This window comes from Pan troglodytes, chromosome 15 (assembly GCF_028858775.2).
Source record: "Pan troglodytes isolate AG18354 chromosome 15, NHGRI_mPanTro3-v2.0_pri, whole genome shotgun sequence".
Taxonomy (NCBI): Eukaryota; Metazoa; Chordata; class Mammalia; order Primates; family Hominidae; genus Pan; species Pan troglodytes.
This window is the reverse complement of record NC_072413.2, coordinates 42,898,560-42,921,880: the sequence shown is the minus strand read 5'-3', so window position 1 is coordinate 42,921,880 and position 23,321 is coordinate 42,898,560. Positions and strand designations below refer to the sequence as shown.

Sequence of the window (23,321 nt, the reverse complement as noted above, 5' to 3'; positions counted from 1 at the left end):
TTAAACCTCCTGAAACACACCTGTGACCCTTTGTTTCTGTTGGTGAGTTGAATTCCCTTATGAGATAGTTAATTTTGCTCCTTTCTATGACTTAGCCTGCACCCTTAACACTAGATAGGCTCTTTGAAAATGTATTACCTGGGCCTTGAGGGGGATAAGAAGTGGGAATTTGTATTCTCAGTGCAAATCCTTCATCACCAGCGAGCAGTCAACCCAAAGTCTCTCCAGCAAGGCTTTATTGGTGTTATCAGGGTGGCTGATGGACTGAATGCTCAAAAGGCTTTGGATTGTCATCTGAATTGGTGCATTCCTTTGCATTCCCACTGCCACCGTCCTAGTTTAGGCAGCAATGATTGCGCATGCCTCCTAGATACTTTCCTTCTTATCTTTGGCTCTTGCACAGCCTGGTGTTTCTTTATAATTTGTAATTCTTCAGTGCTTCATCACTGCCAAATTAACAGTTCAAATTCTCTAGATACCACTCATGACATAGTCCTAAGAAATTTTCATAGTGCCCTAATAATGTATCAATGCATGACAAGGAATCTAGGCTGCCTTAATTGCTATTATTGTAAAAATGGCAAGTTCTTTGAGGAATATTGTATTCCTAAAAAAATTGGACTATTCAGTATTCTCTGAAAAAATGTTATGTTTTTTAGTCTGTGTGCTTTTATTCATTGTTTCTTGTCTCTGGTATATGTGTTCCCCCACCTCCATTTTATACTATTGAGATCTTACCAATTCTTCAGAATTTAGCTGAAAATTTAACCCTTCCTGATAAATAATCACTCCACACTGGAAGTAACCTTCCCTTTCTTTTTTTCTTTCTTTTTTTTTCTTTTTTGAGATGGAATCTCAAATCTTGCTCCATCACCCAGGCTGGGGTGCAGTGGCGTGATCTCAGCTCACTGCAACCTCCACCTCCCGGGTTCAAGCAATTCTCCTATCTCAGCCTCCAGAGTAGCTGGGACTACAGGCGCCTGCCACCACGCCCGGCTAATTTTTGTATTTTTAGTGGAGACGGGCTTTTACCTTGTAGGTCAGCTGGTCTTGAACTCCTGACCTCAGGTGATCCACTGGCCTTGGCCTCCCAAAGTGCTGGGATTACAGGCGTGAGCCATCGCACCTGGCCCAACCTTCCCTTTCTTTATCATTGAAAATGCTTTTTTTTTTTCACATTTATGGCATTTTTATTACAGTTGTTTGTTCACATGTCTTATCTTCCCTGCTGGATTGTAGGCTTTTTAAAAGATAAGGATTTTTATCATTTTTTTTATTTCTCTCAGTACCAGGGGCATAATAGACCAGCAGTACATTTTGAGACATAATGCTTATTAATGTATACATATAGTCCCATTTTTGTAAAAGTATAATATATTACACAACAGATGTTAAATAAGACTTTTTCTATTGTCATGGAATTCTGACTAAGTCATCAAAGCTGAGAACAATGGACAATAAGTACACACTAATTTTCAAAAGAGGTGTAAGCACGTCCCAGAGGACTTGCTATGATATAGTGGGCCAAAGTAGCCCAGTATCTACCATCATCAGCTGCTTATGTCAAGCCCGGACATTCATTACAGAGGATGCATGGGTGCATAGGTGCGGCGCATGAGAATTTTACAAGAGAACTGGATACCTGTGCCCAGAACTTCGGGTCAAATGTAAGGAAGATCAAAACTTTTGACTGCCTCTTGCTTGGAAAATCTTGGCTTTGGGAGGCTGTTTGTGAGAGGGCAGCAGTCAGGATGGGTGGGAGAAAAGATTTGTAAGTTCCATGAGCCACATAGCCACTGAGGAGGGTGTTAAGGGTCTTGAAAATGTTTTACCCAAGAGGGCTACTGGCCCTAGGGAGAGCCTACAGCAAAAAGGGGTTGTGGGTAAACTGTCAGGTGGCAGATACTGGTGGGGAGTGCTTGTATCCTAGAAAGTATTTTCAGTATCAGGGTACAGGTGGAGTTGCCCATAGAGGTGGGGAAGTATTTCCAATACAGGCTGAAAATAATGCTCTTCACCCCAAGAGAGAACTGGAATTTGATCGTCTCCCATGACAGTGGGTGCTTGACACAAGGGCATCAACTAAGTAAAAAGGCCATTTCTTTTTATCCCTCCTGCTTGTTGAATCCAATCCCCTTGTCAGAGCCAGAAGAAGTAGGAGGAGGTGGAACAAGGCATGTGAAAGAAGAGCCACATTCTCCTCCCTTCAGTTCCACACTGTCACAGGACTTTAATCCTTGCAGAAGCTCTGAGATAGGGGGAAGGATAAAATGTTCTTATAGCCAAAAAGTGACTGGCAAAACATGGGATCCACTCAGGGCATACCAAAGGAGATGAAAAGAGAGCTACCAGAACCAGTTTGAAGGAGGTGGCATGGAAAAAAAAAAAAAAAAAAAAAGAAAGCTCTTCCCTGATTATATGCTACCATGTTTATCCCTTTAAATAAAATCTTATATACATTTATCTATCTATTGATCAATCAATCAATCACTATTTATTGATCACGGGATTACATGTAATTAAAAATTTTATACTTGTTTATGTGAGTTTTCTAAAATGGATGTGTACTGTATAAAAATAAACAATTTGGTTTTTAATAGAAAATTTGAAAAATAGAAGAGTTCTAGAAGAAAATAAAAATTGCTCACAAATTCCCATCCAAATGCAACTACTATTGATATTTTAGTATTTTTACTTATATTTTGTATTCATATGGCTATTTTCAAAACACAATTGCAATAATATTATCGATACAATTTTGTGTCTTGCTTGTTTAAAGTGGCAGTCTTCCATGACTTTAAATATCTTGAAAAATACGGAATAGAAATTATGGATAAAATAAAATGCATTTAACCAATCGCTATTGCTGAACATTTAAATTAGTTCCAACTTGTGATATGGATAGTCCCATGTAATAAATTTTTGTATGTTTTATGTACTTTTCTAATGATTTCCTTTGTCTAATCCCTTTTATATTTTCTTCCTTTGTTGGACATGTATTATGTGCCAATTACTAAATAAGAGGCTGGAATATAACTGTTAAGAAGTAGCCCTGGCTCTCGAGATCTCACAGTGTAATGGGGAGAGAAATACCTAAAAGAAAATTTGATAGCATTTTGTATATATGATCATATGATATATAAGATTATATGTATCCTGTTCATAGCAATATGAACAGGATATTATAGGGAAACAGGAAGCATTTCTAACCCAACTTGGGAGGGCATAGGGGATCCGTGGGCAAGTGGTAAGGCAAAGAGTATGCATGGTGAATAGAAGAGGAGGAGAGAGAGGGTGAGTACTGGCAGGGAGGTAAGAAACAACATCGTCTGGGGTGTGGAGATGGGAAAGAGGAGGATAATAAAAACCTTACACTTAAATAGGAATTATAATAGGCCCACTTTATAGGGCTATTATGAGGATGTGAGGATTAGATGAGATTATATGAATTGTCCAGCAAAATACCTAGCACTTGGTACTGAAATTTAGCTATTATTTTCACTGTCATCCACATTGCAATTTTCCCCATTCTTTGTTTATATGTTAATAGAATTAGGCCTAGCTCTCTCTCAGACCATTGTATTAGTCAGGGTTCTCCAAAGAAACAGAACCAATAGGATATATATATATGTTATACAGGATATATATATTGGTTATACAGGATATACATATTGGTTATACAGGATATATATATCCTATTGGTTCTGTTTCTTTGGAGAACGCTAAAATTTTATTACATTTAATTAATTAATTAATTAATTGAAACAGAGTCATGCTCTGTTGCCCAGGCTGGAGTGCAGTGGCACTATCTCAGCTCACTTCAACCTTCACCTCCCAGGTTCAAGTGATTCTCCTGCCTCAGCCTCCCGAGTAGCTGGGACTACAGGTGCCCACCACCATACCCGGCTAATTTTTTGTACTTTTAATAGAGATAGGGTTTTACCATGTTGGCCAGGCTGGTCTTAAACTCCTGACCTCAGGTGATCTGCCCACCTCAGCCTCCGAAAGTGCTGGGATTACAGGCGTGAGCCACTGTGCCCGGCTTGAATTTTATTTTTTATTACAGGATTGGCTGATGCTCAGGAAATTATGAAGGCCAAGTAGTCCCATGATATGCTGTCTGAAAATTCCCAGTTAGAGTCTGAAGGCCTGAGAATGGGGGTGGGAGGCTCCAGATGGAGGGAATGGGAGGCTGTACTGGTGTAAGATATGGAGTCCGAAGGCCTGAGAACCAGGAGATCTTTTGCTTGAGGGCAAGAAAAGATGGATGTTCCTGGTCAAGAGGAGAGAGAAAGAGAGAGAGAGAGAGACAGAATTTGCCCTTCCTCTGCCTTTTTGTTCTGTTTAGGCCCTCAGTGGATTGGATGATGCCCACCCACATTTTTGAGGGGGGATCTTTACTCCATCTACTGATTCAAATGCTAATCTCTTCTGGAAACAGCCTCACAGACATACCCAGAATTGTTGTTTTGCCAGCTACCTGGGCATCCCTTAGCCCAGTCAAGTTGACATATTAAAATTAACCATCATAACCATTTCTTGGATGGCCACATGGAAACACCCACTATTACAGAAAAGCCAACACTCTCATAGCTTGTCCTACATGCTAGGCACTCTTCTAAATGCTTTACATGCACTGAGAGTTTACTCAGGCAGCCTGGTTTCATGCCCCAAACAGGATATTTTAGGTCCTTGCCACACATTCTTGCTATCTCTTTTCAATCCTGGAGATAAAACTGTCTACTTGTCTTCTTCTAGATTCCTCAATATTTTAAGCATTTTCTAATGGGATGGCTGCAATCCATGATATTAGAACTTCTTGTAATTTTATTATTGTTAAACAGTTTATAAGAGGAGAGACACCAGGTAACTGGTTTTATTAATCCAAAATTTGGACCCTTCCTCCCATCCTCTGGGTTTATTTTAGGGATCAATAATTTGTACTACTAAAAATAAGTTCCAAAGATATTCTGAGATTTAGGACAGGTTTATTGGAATTGGAATTATGAGCAAAACCTGTGCCACCAGTATTTAACTCAGGGGTAAACTCCAGTAGTAGTTATATATCTAGAATAGTGTTTTTTTTTTTTTTTTGGAGACATACTTTTGCTCCTGTTGTCCAGGCTGGAGTGCAATAGCATGATCTCGGCTCACTGCAACCTCCGCCTCCTGGGTTCAAGCGATTCTCCTGCCTCGGCCTCCCAAGTACCTGGGATTTCAGGCACCTGCCACCATGCCCAGCTAATTTTTGTATTTTTAGTAGAGACGGGGTTTCACCATGTTGGCCAGACTGGTCTCAAACTCCTGACCTCAGGTGATCCACCCGCCTTGGCCTCTCAAAGTGCTGGGATTACGGGTGTTAGCCACCGTGTCTGGCCGAGAATAGTGTTTCAAATATGAATAGCCTATTTTTATATTTATAGTATATGTACCCTAAGTTTTCCCATTCAAATGCTATTTGCAAGGCTAAATTTGAAACATGATTTAAAGAATGGAATGATTCATCTTTTAAAAGGGCACTGAAACAACTCACTCTTTTTATAAGGACCCATTTTAAAAAATTCCTTCATTACCACTTAAGATATTTGCATGTGAAAGATAAAATGTAAGTGCAAGACTTCTTGATAAGCTACTTGTTATCTTCTGAGGATTACTTCTCAAATACTGGCTATCTTCATTCTCCTAGCTTTAATGTTCAAACTAGTATAAAACTGAACTTAGAAAGATATCTTTACGTTAAAGCCTTATATCGATACTTTATGCCCGAGTTTCTCAAACTGCCCAGTTATTAGAAATACTTAGAGCACTTGTCAAAAATAGAGCCCATCCCTTCTCATTCATATTAGCCAGAAAATGACGTCTGGGAAACTATATTTTCCACCCAGTGTCCAGGTGACTTATATCATTAGACAATTTTGAGAAACTTCTCAATACCAGTGATTCTTATATCAAGTATACCTGGGGAACTTATTAAACATATGTGTTTTTGGGTTCCATCCCCACTCAGATTTTAAGATATAAGTGGTCCCTTAACCACCTCAGGAAAAGCAGTGACTCAGGAGAGTCATCATCAAGGCTCTCGGTCAGCAGAATGGGTCAGTGAGTGAGGTCTGTGACCTCAGAGGATAGCATATTGAGCTTGGAAATCCTGGTGGGAAGGCAATACTGAAAGGACGGAATGGGAAAAAGCCTCAAGTCAGGAATCATGGCATATAGATCAATTATGCCACTAGAATAAGTGTCGGGACTTGAGAACAAAAATCTGACTTTAAAATGAAAGCCATCTGAACCAAGATGCAATTTATATGCCTGTTAAAAAGGTGGACTTTTGTGTGTCTGGATTTGCAGGGTGAACAACAGGATTATGCAACTCTTTAGCAAATGAAAACCTGTAATTGCAAGTTTAGTTGTAAGAAACAGGTTGAAGATAGAAGTATGGAACTATAGTCACCAGTAGTTTCTGATAACCTAGACTCCCTTAGTTCTAAATTGTCTTCCTTTATAGCATTTCCTCAACAAGGGGTTTCTGGATCATTTCTATAAGTAACATGGGGAATGGGGGTGGGGGGTTGTTTGTTATAAATGCAGGTTTCTGGGCCCTACCTTAGATTTATGGATTAAAAATGTATAGGAGTGAGACCAGGGAATAGCATTTTAAATAAGCTCTCTCTCTCTCTCTCTTTTTTATTTTTGAGTTGGAATCTCACTCTGTTGCCCAGGCTGGAGTGCAGTGGTACCATCTCAGCTCAGTGCAACCTCTGTCTCCTGGGTTCAAGTGATTCTCCTGCCTCAGCCTCCTGAGTAGCCGGGATTACAGGCATGCAGCGCCACACCCAGCTAAGTTTTGTATTCTTAGTAGAGATGGAGTTTCACCATTTTGGCCAGGCTGGTCTCAAACTCCTGACCTCAAATGATCTGCCTGTCTCGGCCTCCTAAAGTGCTGGGATTACAGGCATGAGCCACCATTCGCAGCCTTTAAATAAGCTCTTAATGATCCCTATACATACTGAAGTTTAAAACTCATGACCTTATTAGAGGCTCCTGAATCCTGAAATATGTCTAGACGGGTTAACACATTAAACAGATTATCAGACAGTAAATGAATTAGCTCTCTTGAGGATAAAGCAGCTGAGATAAGAATTTGATTGGGGGAGGAGGAGTAGGAGTAGGAAAAAAGTGAAAAGCAAAGGCATAGAAACTTTCCTGATGGGGAATACCCAAGTGTGATTTTACATTTATATGGAGGAGAAGCATCCAGAGGGATAGAAAAATTGAGGGCTTTGTTCCAGCAGCACTTTCAACACAGAAACATACTGGAATGATTGGGACAGATCCGCAGGCTGTTTCTGAAGTAAAGTGAAGAAATGTGGTAGGAAGTGTATCTATCAGTGCTCTCTCTGAAAACTTAGGGATGTATTTCCATGTGTCTTATAACTGTTATAGCTCTATTTTGATTAATTTAAAGACCTCTGGAAACTACCATGCTTGCAGGCTTCACCAATGTGGACACACCTTCAGAAGGAGTCATGATATGGTTTGGCTGTGTCCCCACCCAAATCTCATCTTGAATTGTAACTCCACACCAGCAGGGGGAAATGTTTTTCTAAAGCCAGAATAGTTCTTGCCTTTTGCCTTCTAGAAAGGGAAGTCATCAACCATATATACAAATACATACACACATACATACATACACACACACATCTATATATATATATAGAGAGATGTGTATAATATATCTCATGTACTTTTTAATATATATATGTGCTCTTATTTGTTTCCTCCCCTAGAATTATGGAGTTACTGTCAAAGCTAGAAATGTGAAATATTTGTGTCAAAAATCTTATCACAGCAACTCTTCAAGATTTTCAGAGAATTGGATATATTTTATAGATATTTCCAGACATAGAACACAAATACTGCTGTCAAGAAAATTTCCTCTAAGAATGATGCAGAAAAGATGTTACTGTCAGAAAAACAATGAATTTTTCAATGATAATAATTTCCGTAATACATTCCTGAGAGCGTAGGAATAACACTACATAAATATTCTTATTCAAACAAGTTGAGAAGACATGCATAAACATAAACTGTATTTATGGGTTTAAAAATTACACTACATGAAGTCCTAAAAATATTCCTTTTGATTTTTTAAATGCATGGACTCTCACTGCTACAAAGAAAGAATAAAATGACAAATGGAAGATGCAAAGACACACAACCAGGGACTTTTAGAAGAAACTCAAATGTACTATATCATCACAGAATGTTTTTAAATATGAGAGAAATTATGATTCTCCTTATACCAAAAACTTGTTTATCTGGTCTCAATAGCGCAAGAGCCAGAAAAGAAATTCCCACAGGAGAAAAAAATTGTAAGCCACTGTATAAGAAGACACTAAAAACAAATGATGTTCTTATTTAGAAGATGGAGCCCGAGAAATGATTATTCCAATTTAGAGTAAAACATAGCTATTAAATACATAGAATATAATAAGTATAGTTATGCAAAAAACTGATTGTGATAACCAGCCTTCCAAGATTACCCCCATAATCATTGCCTCCTGGTCCTTCTCATTTCCATGACCTTAGGTAGTGTTCTTCCACGTTGAATCATGGCTAGCTTGTGTGATAAAAAGAATACTGCAGAAATAAAAGATAGTGCCATTTCTGCCTTGTTCTGTCTCAGATTACTAGCTATGGGGGATGTCATTTTCCATGTCATGACGTTATTGTTGAAAGTCCCAAGTGAGAAGGAATTAAGGCCCACCATGTGTTGTCAAGACCAACTTGCCAGCACCTGAGCAAGCTACTTTGGAAGCAAATCCTCCAGCCTCCATCAAGCTTTTTGATGACTGTAGCCCTGGCTTACATTTTGATTGCAACCTCATGAGAGACCCAAAGATAGAATCACCTAGCCAAACTGCTTTGGAATTTCTGACCCACAGAAACTGTAAGATAATAAATGTTTATTGTTTAAAGTGACAAAGTTTTGGAGTCATTTATTACACAGCAATAGATAACTAATGCAATGACCTCCTCAACCTGATAGGTAGATGTCCTGACATAAGACATTTGTATCTTGTTGAGATTGGAAGGCATATATCCTTTGCTTTCCAAGTTAATAAACTCAATTTTATCAAGTCACCCAGAAGTGATGAGTCTCTAGGAGGTCAATCATTCCCACTAGATGTCAAACTCACAACAGCATTGCTCTTAACCCAAAAACTCAATTTATTAATTTACAATGAGAAGTAGACCTGCCATTGCTCAAAATATTAAGACTTTCAAGAGACTAAGTTAAAATCCAACCATAGTTTCATGAGAGTAGAATTAGACGGCATATCACTGGATATTCTTTTATTTTTTTCAATCAAGCTTTTAATGAAAAGATCATAAAATAACAGTTTCTTGTCGCTGTGCATTAAGACTGAACACTTCTGAATGGAGAGATCAATTGTTGGTGAATTGCTTTTCTATGGCACTGGGCAACTGTGTAGCTGCAGCTCTGACCTGAATTTATACAAACTCTCAAGGGACATGAGCTCAATGTGACGAGTGACAGTGGCGGTGGCCAGTACAGGAGTGCTATCCCGGTGTCCCTCCCCCCTTCTGGGAAGGGCATAAAACAAAACATGATCCCTCTTCCAGTTCGAATTAAACAAAACAGCTATAACCCCATCCCTCCCCACTCCTCTTCAAGGTATTTGCGAGAAATGAGCCAGTGCCCAACCTGGGCCCCGCCGGGGTGGGGGAGGGCAGAGGGAAGCTAGTGATGGGTGGGGTAGAGAGGCTCCCCTCAGCACCTGGCCCCACGGGACCCCCCAAGTGGAGGGTGGGAGCCCTGGGGATCCTTCCTGCCCCAGTGAGGTCTGTTATGCAGCATTTTTGAGGTCAATAAATTACAGCAATAAATAGCAAGGTGAGGTAGGGGGAGGGGGTCCTGGTAGAAAGTTAAAGCGGGGTGACTGAAGCCGGGGCATCCTAGGAAGGGGGTCCTGGGCAGCCTCAGTTCCCACTGCTCATGTCCACCCCCACCCCAGCGTGGAATGTCAGACTGAGGCTCCAGTTAGGTCCCTCCCCAGCCCCTCACTCCTGGCATTTGATTCACAGGTTCAGTAACATCTGCCCAAACAGGGTTCTGGGAAATAGGAATGCGATCACTGGATATTCTTACAGAATATGTCCACAAAACAATGGGAGCTGAATTTAAAATTCTTTCTCCTTTCTAGGAATATTTCTGCCAAAAGAACTAGTCACTAGAATAAGAGCACCTTCTTGTTAGGCCATGCTACATAGACTGAAAAATTCTTTGCCATTCAAATCCTCTGTTGCAATATTTATGGTATCAACAAAAGTTTCAGTCATTAAAATTTTATCTCAAGCCAAATGTTGCAGTTAATCAGCATGAAATTTAATTTACAAATTCTTCCCTGTGAGATATTAGGTCAAATCCTTATATATCACCTATTTGCCAAATCTTATGGTAATAACCTCACAAATAATTGATTCTACATGTTTATATTAATTTCTTCAGCTTTAAAGAGGAACATTCCTACTGACACAAAATTCTGTAACTATAAGCTCTCAGGATATTTCAAACTTCTGCAGACTCCCTGATAATCACTGACTTCATCAAATTGTAACAAGAGTATCTAGAGGTCCCACTTTTAAGAGGGACACAAGGAAGTGATGCTTTCTGTGGCTAGTGACTTGTATGAGTCCATTTCCACACTCCTGATAGACATACCTGAGATTGGGCAATTTACAAAAGACAGAGGTTTAATGGACTTACAGTTCCACATGGTATAATTGTTAAGTATACAGAAAAATTAAAATGTCAAATTATTGGCATGAATTTCACCATTCTCTATATTGTATAGTACCAATATATATTTATAATATATAATTATAAATGCAAATATAATGGCATTTAACTCATGGAATCAACAACATTTTATAGGTCATACCTGCATATATATTTCATTCTTAACAGAACAGTAAGAAAAAATGGCATAAAACTAACTTTTATTTCACTTCTTTATATGCACATATTCTACCAATACTCTCTACTTCAGCTTACTGATGTGTAAGGAAAGATTGAAATGAAAAGGAACTGTGGGTTGCTTTATTTTTCTCTTTTTTTCTAAGTCATCATTTTCTGCGGTAGTGGTACTGGGAAGTGACTCGAATAAAAAAGGATGTAATAGGGTTCTGTTCGTTGGTCATTTGTGTTTCTTAGAACACCATTACCCTTTTCTGCATTCCAAGCAAGTTTTGGTTCAAAGGAAAAACATAAACTCTCCGATCTGTCAGTGACATCACTTACTCAGTTTTAGATGTGAAGTATGGAACATGAACACAGAATTGTGGTGGATCCACTACGCATTGTATTTTAGTAAGACTTAAAGTGAAAGAAGCATGTTATGGAAGCTATGAAGACTATATGCAAATGAGGTGGCAAGTTATGTCTGGCATGTGCAGAGTATATAGCAAATACTCTGTGATATGTATGCTCTATTGTCTTATGGGAATTCATGTATAAAACACACACTCAAATTCAAGATTCTTAACAGCAGAGCTTTTAGCCAAGTTCAGGACCCTTTTGAGCGCAGGGCTTTATGTGATTGCACTTGTCACCTGCCCATGAAGCTGACCCTGTGCCTACTTTATGACATTGTAAATCTCCTAGCAGAGGACATAATAGGTGACTTAAAATGTCCTTCCATTTTCTTATAGAAAACATTAGATTCCTTCAGAGTAGACATACATGAGGATAGAAGTCTGAATCTTGAGGCCCAAGGAGTGATGAAAACTATTCACATTGACCTGTTACTTTTACTAAGAGAAGAAATTACAACTTTACAGGTTCTTCAGAAACCACTTTAAATCTTTTTGTAGTTTGTTCTGATGTAGTCACCATGACTGTTTTGGTGAGCAGATGAAATAAGAGGATAGATGTTTGGTGTGGTTTTCAGGGCCTTATAAAGCTTCCTCTCCCCCTCAGATGTCTCTCCGTTATTTACTTGCCACAGTGCTTCCAAGTTCACCATTAGAAATTTATTTATTTGGGTGAAAGTGCTGTCCTATTTTAAAACACTGCAAATAAAACTGCTGTATAACTGAGCATGAAGTCGTTTGGGTCCAGTCACTTAAAGTGTTTAGAGAAAGAAAAGGGCAAGGTTCCTTTCGGAATCATTTTGGCTTTGACAGTCATATTTAGTCAGCATTTAGTCAAAGAAATAGATTCCTTTAGGAAATGATCTGGAGGAATCAGTGATAATTCTGACTGAGTCCCTCTGTCTTCCTAGGAGATAGTAATGCTTCCTTCAAAGGTCAACTTTGAAGAGTTGTGAGTCAGAGGCTTGTTGGAGGCAAATGATTAATGCCAGGAAGAACTTATTAAGGCTTGCTTTGGTTGTGTAAGTCAAGGGAGGTTAGAAAGGAGCCTACCAGTTATAAGATATATGCCAATCAACTTACCTTCTTCTGAATTCTCAGTGTAAATCCTCTTGTGTTTCCTCTCCTTTCAGTTATTCATCCCTAAATTTTTCTACTTTTTGAGCCTTCTCAAACAGGCACCACTGCATAGCAGTTTATTATTGGACAGAGAGTACCTAGGAGGTCTCAACTAGAAGCTGTACTTATAAATTCAATCATACTATTTAGGGAAAACATCTGAAAATACAAATAAACTTGGAAAGACAATAGGTTAAATAATGATCACTGGACATCCACATGCAAAAAATTAATATAGACAAATCTTATACCCTTCACAAAAAGTAATCAAGACAGATCACAAATCTAAATGTAAAGCATAAAACTATAAAACTAGAAGTTAACATAGGAAAAAATTTAAGTAACATTGGGTTTGGCAATGACTTTTTAGATATGACACCAAATGTATTATCCATAAAAGAATTGACAAACTAGACTTCATGAAAATAAAAAATTTCTACTCTGTGAAAGCTACTGTCAAGAGAATGAAGAGACAAGCCACAGACTGGGAGAAAATATTTGCAAAAAATGTATCAAGGACTGTTATCCAAAATACACAAGTAAATCTTAAAACTCAATAATAAGAAAACAAATACGATTAAAAAATGGGTCAAAGACCTTAACAGACACCTCATCAAGGAAGATTTATAGATGGAAAATATGCATATAAAAACATGCTCCATATCATATATCATTAGGGAAATGCAAATTAAAACAGCAATGAGTTATCACCACATACCTATTAGAATGACTAAAATCCAGAACACTGACAACACCAAATGCTGGTGGGAATGTGGAGCAACAGAAACTTCACTGCTGGTGAGAATGCAAGATGGTACAGCCAGTTTGGAAGATGGTTGGGCAGTTTCCTATGAAACTAAACATACTCTTACCATATGATCCAGCAATCATACTCCTTGGTATTTATCCAAAGGAGTTGAAAACTTGTGTTCACACAAAATCCTGCACATGAATGTTTATAGTGACTCTATTAATAATTGCCAAAACTTGGATGCAATCAAGATCTTTTTCAGTAGGTGAATAAATAAACCGAGGTACCTCCAGACAGTAGAATTTTATTCTGCACTAAAAATAGATGAGCTATCAAGTTATGGAAAGACATAGAGGAAAAGAAACACATATTATTATTATTAAGTGAAAGAAACCAGTCTGAGAAGGTTACATACTGTAATCTCAGCTATATGACATTCTCGAAAATAAAAAACTATGGAGACAGTAAGATCAGTGGTTACCAGGGGTTGGGAGAAGGAGAGACAAATAGGTGGAGCAGAGGATTTTTAGAACATACAAAATACTCTATATAATACTCTAATGGTGGATACATTCTGTATTTGTTCCAAACCTGTAGACTGTAAGAGTGAACCCTAATGCAAACTATGGACTCTGGGCAATAATAATGTGTCCAGGTAGGTTCATCAACTGCAACTAATGTCCCTCTGGTGGGGGATATTGATAATAGAATAGGAAATGTTTGAGGCAGAGGGTATATTGGGTATCTCTCTAGCTTCGTCTCAACTTTGCTGTGAACTAAAACTACTCCAAAAAATAGTCTTTACAAAACAATGAACACAATCTCAAAATAACTATATTGTGTTTTTCTGTGTGCCAACTCCTAAGAGTTTTGCAATTATTAACTTACTTATTTCTTGCTATAATTATTTGACTTAGGTTGTTCTTATTTTCATTTCACAGATAAAAAACTGGCATGTATCAGATGAGCAGACATGAGAAACAATAAAAAATGCCCCAAAACCTGGCATATAGATGGTAGGTAGTATTTATTATTGCCTTGATACAAATTAATTTTTTAAGTGTTCAATTCAGTTATTGTACAATAATTCTGTGTAATAAACCATCTCAAAAACTCAGTGTCTTCCAAAGCCAAGCATTTATATATTTTTGGTCATGGAACTGTGGGTAGGCTGTGGCTCTGGTGTGCTTGGCTGGGATTAGTTGTGTTTATGTCTGCTATCCTCAATTTTCTCATTTCTCCTTGGACAAGCAGCTACCTAGGGGTGTTATTTTTCTCATGGCAAATCACAGCAGCACAAAAGCACAAGTCAAACTACAAAAGCCCATTTAAGGTATCTGCTCATTTCACATCCACTGACATTCATTGGCCAAAACATGGCCAATATCAAAGGGGCAGGAAAGTGTTTTTCACCCACAGTGGGAGGGCACTAGCAAGTGACATAGCAAAGGGCATGGATGTATAATCCTATTATGGGGAGCATTTGGGACCAATGTCCAATCAACTTCTAGATGGGAGTGGGACATTGAGAGAACGTGAATCATATTGGGTGGAGAAGAGGGTACTTTAAGAGCGAACATTAACTATTATGCATGGTGCACAGTGTGAAAGTCCGGGACAGCGGCATGAGGGGTTCAGGTCAGAGGGTGGGCAAGCTACAAAGGAAAGTAACTTTCTCTCACTCCTTTTTTCTAAGCCCAAGGAAGACTGTCTATTTTGCAACTTTATTTATGGCTGTCCCAGCAATTAAGGGGGACACTCAGAAAGAACAATGGCAGTACAAGACCCTGGGGTCCATTTTGAACCATTGCATTGTCACAACGCAGACTAGTAGTAGGTTAGGGTTTTGGGTCACTGCTTATTCTCAGCAGATTTTATGACATTCATTAAAATCCTGGCTTGAATCTCCTTCATTGCAGCACAAACAATATTCTAAGTAGCTTTCCTAAAAATCCCACTGCTCATAGCAGCGAGAATGCTTCTTAATTTAAGGACTGTATTTTGGATCAGTGTCCAGCCATTGGTTCCATTGGGGTTTTGACAAGACTATTTCTGGGAAAAGCCTACCATATTATTGTCTCAGCTGCTACAGACATTATGAAGTTATAACAATATTAATAGCATTTTACAGACTTCTTGTTTGTAGACTAGGGGAGATATGTTAGCCTTTGCAGAGGAGGGGAGGAAATTGAAAAGATGAGTCAGAGCCAGATGAGAAAAGGGTTGGGATGCAATGACAAGAAATTTTGACTTTATGTAGGATTATTCAGAGAAGAAAAGAGGAGGAAGTGAAATGCTAAGACTGATTTTTTTTTTAAAAGATAGATTTGATAGCATGAGAAGAATGGATTTGAAAGGCGATAATGGAAAGGATGCAGAGGCACCAATTTGGAATTTACTGTGATGTTTTAGGCAATAGATGGTAAGAGCAATCACATTCTCATTCTTGGGGCACCCATTTTCTGATATCCTTTTGAGACCATCTGTTCCTAACATTCCCTAGCACTTCCAATTCGAAAACAACAAAATTCTGGAAGGCTTTAGCTGGAAGTACCATCTGATTTTTAGATTTATGCTATTTTTTAAGATGTTTCCTAAAATGCCTGGCAAAAATAGGTGCTCAGTGTTTGCTAAATTAAAAAAAATTGACTTCTATAAACAAAGTGCTTACTTTCTCTTTCTCTTTGGTTGTTGTTTATGGAAAGACAAAAAAGTACCTTGTAGTATACTCAAGAAGAAAGAAAGCTTGTCAAGGCTCCAGTCTATAAGGGGTAAAAAAAAAATGCCTTTGTTTTTGCTTGCTGTAGGTTTTAGCATCTTGTCTATAATGGCCATGTACCACCTTCAGGTCCAGGGAAGGGAAGAGTAGTGTGCTGTGCAAGAGGCAGATTTGCTGAGAGCTGTTCAGGCACACCTGGAATCATATTCAATTCAGGCTAAAGCAGTATATTTCACACCATTCGCAGGTCAGTGTGTGGCAAAAAAAGCATAGCTTCTCTCTTTTATTTTATTTTTTATTTTAAGTTGCAGGGTACATGTGCAAGATGTGCAGGTTTGTTACATAGGTAAATATGTGTCATGGTGATTTGTTGCACCTATCGACCCATCACCTAGGTATTAAGCCCAGCATGCATTAGCTGTTTTTCCTGAGAATATAGCTTCTCTGTTTTATGTAACTTGTTTGAAGGCCTGAGGCCAACCCTGAAATTTGGCAGAAATGTCTGCTTCAGGACCCTCTCATTTTAAAAGGTATTCTTCTTCGTACTGGGCAGTGCTTATTGCAGGCTTAGTATTCCAGCTTTTCCCTGGTGCTCTTGGCTGGGTCTGTGTGCAAATGCCACTGCTGCACTGGATTAAGGTCTGCTGAAGGGTGCCTACTGTCTCTTTATAAAGAGATTGTAGATGCCTATGAAGATCTGGTCTCCCATTTCAAAGGGTCTATTGTTCTTTCACATCTTTCCTTCTTACTTTCCATCCCTGAATGTGAGCTTGAATGTGTCTCCTTTGGTCATCCTTAGATTTTGTCTGTCTTAGTCCATCTGGGTTGCTATAACAGAATATCATAGATTGGGTGGTTTAACAACAACAAACACTTATTTCTCACAGTTCTGGAGACTGGGAAATCCAAGATCAAGGCACTGGATGATTCTGTGTCTGCTGAGGGCACCCTTGCTGGTTTATAGATTCCTGTCTTATCACTGTATTCTCACATGACAGAAAGGGCAAGGGAGCTCTCTTGGGGTCTCTTTTATAAAGGCATTAATCCTATTCATGAGTTCTCTGCTCTCATGACTTAATCACCTCCCAAAGGCCTTGCTTCCAAATACCATCATATTAGGGATTAGGTTTCAACATACAAATTTTAGAGGGACACACACATTCAGTTTGTAGCAGACTAATTAATCCTGTATTGGGTATTGTGGGAAAGAAGGACCTGTGCCCCAATTTTGAACTTTGGTGGGCCTTGGGAAGTTGTAGTTTTGTTTCTCTGCTTCGCCACCTTGATTCACCTTAGTTTTTGTGTCTTTTGCTATGTAAATTAAGAACCTAATTTTATGGAGTAAAATCATTTACATCAGCTCCACAATGGTTAGAAGAGTATTGCAAAGCATAACCTTGACAGCTTTGCCCACATTTTTGGCAGCACTTTGGAAACTGGAAGGGATTCCAACTGAAGAGCCTCCAAATGTCAGTTCCTCGCTCAATATCCTAATCCATTTTATCTAGTCCTGTGGCAAGACCCAATTTCTAGTCTGTATCTCTTGGTCCTGCTTCTAGGTGCCATTTTTTTTCCCTTTCATATTTATATTGAAGTGCTCCAATAGCTGTCTTATAAGCTGCTTGCATGAGATTGCACTGCTCTGGCTCTTTAACGCATTCTCTGAAACAGAGGTCATTGAGTATAACATCAGGAAATAGAAAGTGAAGTCAGTGGCTTCATTCTTAGTGGCAGCATATGTGTGATGGGAAAGCATTTCAGGGTATTAATCTATGCACCCCAGGGATCATCCATCAAATTATTTCACTTGTGACCTAAAGATCTTTTTCCTCTCCTGGTCCTCTCAGACAGACATGGGTCACCCAGAAACACAGTCTGTAAACACATCATTATTAGGCTAAAGAAAAGTTGATGGCCTAAGCAGGAATGATTTGAAAGCACACTTTCAGAGTTTTTCTACTTTTGGTTAAATGATGCCTTGGGTGGAAAAGAGTAGGAGAAGAAGGGCAGGATCTATGCAGATATTAGTGTACACTGGGTTGGTGTTTCTGAGGCAGGACCAAATGGTTTACAGTCCATTCATTAGCATGTATTCAAAATACTCAATGACTTATTCCATTCGTTCATGATATTTGAACTCCATTCACATATGAAGCAAGGATGACTTTTTGGTTTTACGTAGTTCATGGCTGCTAAGAATAAAGCTTAGGCGGGTAGTAGCTCAGGCTGTCAGTCATACTGCCTTACCTTGGGTCCCCAAGATTGGAAACATTCCAACTTGTTTCCCCTTGAGCATTCTAAATTGTTTCCCCTTTGTTGCTGAGTATAGTATAAATTGCCAAGGGTAGAGCTGGCACAGAGATTATTTACATTTCTGTTGTTACATCTATTTGATAAATTCTTTCATACTATTTCTTCTTTGCTGGTTTAAATTTATACATTTCTAACTTAATTTATTATAATTCTCTTATAATAATGTGTAGGAATGTAGGGGTGATTATTACCATAACTCTGCAATTCAGCTCTCCTAAGCTATTGCTAGTGAAGCCAATTTAAAGAATGATAGAAAGATGTGTTACATTAACTTTACCTATAATTATCTTCTTTTTTTTTTTTTGACGGAGTCTCGCTCTGTCGCCCAGGCTGGAGTGCAGTGGTGCAATCTCGGCTCACTGCAAACTCTGCCTCCCAGGTTCACGCCCTTCTCCTGCCTCAGCCTCCTAGTAGCTGGGATTACAAGCCCCCGCCACCACGTCCACCTAATTTTTTTGTATTTTTAGTAGAGATGGGGTTTCACCATATTGGCCAGGCTGGTCTCAACTCCTGACCTCAGGTGAGGTCTCCCAAAGTGCTAGGATTACAGGCATGAGCCACTGTGCCCGGCCTCTTTCTAAAAATATTTAAAGAGATAAGATCTTTACTTGGAGTAGTAACTGTGGAAGCGTCATTCGGGGAATAGTAATTTCATTCCTAGGACTTAAATAACCCAGATAATCTCACAAATTTTTCTCCAAATTTGTAAATAATATAGTAGAATAAACATTTAAATTAGCCCAGATTACTACAAGTGAAATAATAGCTTTACGTTTTCTTTGGGTCAACCAGTGGGGAATCTTTACCATTGCTAACACTTTGTTTTGTACCTGGATTAATACCAGGGGTGGTGGTGGAGGTGAAACAATCTATTTATTTATAAGCAAGACCAAAAAGCAATATGACCATCTAAGGTAGAATTTAAGAACTTGTTGAGGCTTGTTTTATTGATCCAGTCTGAAGAATCTTAGGCCACAGTTCTGGAGTGCCTTTTTAAGTTCTGGGATACATGTGCAGGATGTGCAGGTTTGTTACATGGGTAAACATGTGCCATGATGGTTTGCTGCATCCATCAACCTATCACCTAGTTATTAAGCCCCACATGCATTAGCTATTTATCCTGATACTCTCCCTCCCCCTGTACCCCTGACAAGCCCCAGTTTGTGTTGTTTCTCTCCCTGTGTCCATGTGTTCTCATTGTACAGCTACCATGAGAACATGTGGTGTTTAGTTTTCTGTTCCTGTGTTAGTTTGCTGAGAATAATGGCTTTCAGCTCCATCCATGTCCTTGCAAAGGACATAATCTTGTTCCTTTTTATGGCTGCATAGTATTCCATGGTGTATATGTATCACATTTTCTTTATCCAGTCTACCATTGATGGGCGTTTGGGTTGATTCCATGTCTTTGCTATTGTGAATAGTTCTGCAGTGAATATACGCATCCATGTATCTTTATAATAGAATGATTTATATTTCTTTGGGTATATGCCCAGGAATGAGATTGCTGGGTCAAATGGTATTTCTGGTTCTAGGTCTCAGAGGAATCGCCACACTGTCTTCCACAATTGTTGAACTAATTTACATTCCCACCAACAGTGTAAAAGACTGTTCCTGTTTCTCCACAGCCTCACCAGCATCTATTGTTTATTGACTTTTTAATAATCGCCATTCTGACTGGCATGAGATAGTATCTCATTGTGATTTTGATTTTGATTTCTCTAATGATCAGTGATGTTGAGCTTTTTTCCATGTGTTTTTTGGCCACATACATGTCTTCTTTTTGGAAGGGTCTGTTCATGTCCTTTGCCCACTTTTTGATGGGTTCTTTTTTTTCTTGTAAATTTATTTAAGTTCCTTGTAGATGCTAGATGTTAGACCTTTGTCAGATAGATAGTTGCAAAAATTGTCTCCCTTTCTGTAGGTTGTCTGTTCACTCTGATGATAGTTGCTGTTACTGTGCAGAAGCTCTTTAGTGTAATTAGATTCCATTTGCCAAATTTTGCTTTCGTTGCAATTGCTTTTGACGTTTTTATCATGAAATCTTTGCCCGTGCCTATATCCTGAATGACATTGCCTAGATTTTCTTCTAGATTTTTATAGTTTTGGGTTTTACATTTAAGTGTTTAATCTATCTTGAGTTAATTTTTGTACAAGGTGTGAGGAAGGGGTCCAGTTTCCATTTTCTGCATATGGCTAGCCAGTTTTCCCAGCACCATTTATTGAATAGGAAATCCTTTCCCCAGTGCTTATTTTTGTCAGGTTTGTCAAAGATCAGATGGTTTTAGATGTGCAGTCTTATTTATGAGATTTCTATTCTGTTCCATTGGTCTATGTGTCTGTTTTTGTACCAGTTCCATGCTGTTTTGGTTACTGTAGACTTGTAGTATAGTTTTAAGTTGGGTAGCATGATGTCTCCAGCTTTTTTTTGTTTGTTTGTTTAAGATTGTCTTGGCTATTTGGGCTCTTTTTTGGTTCCATATGAATTTTAAAGTAGTTTTTTTTCTAGTTCTATAAAGTATGTCAATGGTTGTTTCATGGGAATAGCATTTTATCTATAAATAACTTTGGGCAGTATGGCCATTTTCACATTATTGAATCTTCCTGTCCATGAGCATGGAAGGATTTTCCATTTGTCTTTGTCCTTTCTTATTTCCTTAAGCAATGGTTTGTAGTTCTCCTTGAAGAGGTCCTTCACTTCCCTTGTTAGCTGTATTCCTAGGTATTTTATTCTCTTTGTAGCAATTGTGAATGTGAATTCATTCATGGTTTGGCTCTCTGCTTGTCTATTGTTGGTGTATAGGAATGCTTGTGATTTTTGCACATTGATTTTGAGATTTTCCGGAGACTTTGCTGAAGTTGCTTATCAGCTTAAGAAGCTTTTGAGCTGAGACTATGGGGTTTTCTAGATATAGGATCCTGTCGTTTCCAAACAGAGATAGCTTGACTTCCTCTCTTCCTATTTGAAGACTCTTTATTTCTTTCTCTTGCCTGATTGTCCTGGCCAGAACTTGTAATATTATGTTGAATAGGAGTGGTGAGAAAGGGGAACCTTGTCTTGTGCCAGTTTTCAAAGGGAATGCTTCCAGCTTTTGCCCATTCAGTATGATATTGGCAGCAGGTTTGTCATAAATCTCTCTTATTATTTTGAAGTATGTTCCATCAGTACCTAGTTTATTGAGAGTTTTTAACCTAAAGAGATGTTGAATTTTATCAAGGGCCTTTTCTGTGTATATTGAGGTAATCATGTGGTTTTTGTCTTTAGTTTTGTTTGTATGATGAATTACATTTATTCATTTGTGTACGGTGAACGAGCCTTCATCCCGGGGTTGAAGCCAACTTGATTGTCATGGATAAGCTTTTTGATGTGCTGCTGGATTTGGTTTGCCAGTATTTTATTGAGGATTTTTGCATCAATGTTTATCATGGATATTGGACTGAAGGTTTTCTTTCTTTCTTTCTTTTTTTTAATCTCTGCCAGGTTTTGATATCAGGATGATGCTGGCCTCATACAATGAGTTAGAGAAGAGTCCCTCCTTTTCAATTGTTTGGAATAGTTGCAGAAGAAATGGTACCAGCTTCTCTTTGTACCTCTGGCAGAATTCAGCTGCAAACTCATCTGGTCCTTAGCTTTTTGTGGTTGGAAAAGGCTATTTATTACTGCCGCAAATTCAGAACTTGTTATTGGTCTATTCAGGAATTTGACTTCTTCCTGGTTCAGTCTTGGCAGGGTGTATGTGTCCAGGAATTTATCTATTTCTTCTAAATTTTCTAGTTTATTTGCATAGAGGTGTTTATAGTATTCTCCAATGATTGTTTACATTTCTGTGGGATCATTATCATTTTTTAATTGTGCCTGTTTGATTCTTCTCTCTTTCATTCTTTATTAATCTAGCTAGCAGTCTATCTATTTTATTAATTTTTTCAAAAAGCCAGCTCCTGGATTCATTGTTTTTTTGAAGGATTTTTTTTGTGTCTTTATCTCCTTCAGTTCTGCTCCGATCTTGGTTATTTCTTGTCTTCTGCTAGCTTTGGGGTTGGTTTGCTCTTGCTTCTCTAGTTCTTTTAGTTTTGATGTTAGGGTGTCAACTTGAGGTCTTTCTAGCTTTTTGATGTGGGCATTTAGTGCTATAAATTTCCCTCTTAACACTGCTTTACTGCATCTCAGAGATTCTGGTACATTGTCTCTTTGTTCTTATTGGCTTCAAAGAACTTCTTGATTTCTGCCTTAATTTCATTATTTACCTAGGAGTCATTCAAGAGCAGGTTGTTCAATTTTTATGTAGTTTTGTGGTTTTGAGTGAGTTTCTTAATCCTGAGTTCTAATTTGATTGCATTGCATTTGTTATGATTGATGAGATACTGCTTGTTATGGTTTCAGTTCTTTTGCATTTGCTGAGGAGTGTTTTACTTCCAATTATGTGATTGATTTTACAGTAAGTGCCATTTGGTGCCGAGAAGAATGTATATTCTGTTGTGTTTGGGTGGAGAGTTTTGTAGATTATCTATTAGGTTCACTTGATCCAGAGCTGAGTTCAAGTCCTGAATATCCTTGTTAATTTTCTGTCTCAAAGATCGGTCTAATATTGACAGTGGGGCGTTAAAGTCTCCCACTATTATTGTGTGGGAGTCTAAGTCCCTTTGTAGGTCTCTAAGAACTTGTTTTATGAATCTGGGTGCTCCCGAGTTGAGTGCATGTATGTATTTAGGATAGTTAGCTCTTCTTGTTGAATTGATGATCCCTTTACTTTTATGTAATGCTTTTTTGTCTTTTTTGATCCTTGTTGATTTAAAGTCTGTTTTGTCAGAAACTAGGATTGCAATGCTGTTTTTTTTTCTGCTTTCCATTTGCTTGGTAAATTTTTCTCCACTCCTTTATTTTGAGTCTATGTGCGTCTTTGCATGTGAGATAGGTCTCTTGAATATAGTACACCAATGGGTCTTGACTCTATCCAGCTTGCCATTCTATGTCTTTTAATTGAGGCATCTAGCCCATTTACATTTAAGGTTAATATTTTTATATGT

The 23,321-nt window shown here is 38.4% G+C and overlaps 1 long non-coding RNA gene across 1 annotated transcript in view; it reads left to right on the top strand.

Moving 5' to 3' along the window:
• The window catches only part of LOC104002024 (uncharacterized), a 118,275-nt gene that overhangs the window by 70,363 nt on the left and 24,591 nt on the right, over nucleotides 1-23,321 (top strand). Inside the window, exon 4 of the long non-coding RNA XR_010150933.1 lies at nucleotides 14,209-14,283. This is a non-coding gene — a long non-coding RNA (uncharacterized LOC104002024). The remainder of the gene's footprint in view (nucleotides 1-14,208; nucleotides 14,284-23,321) is intronic.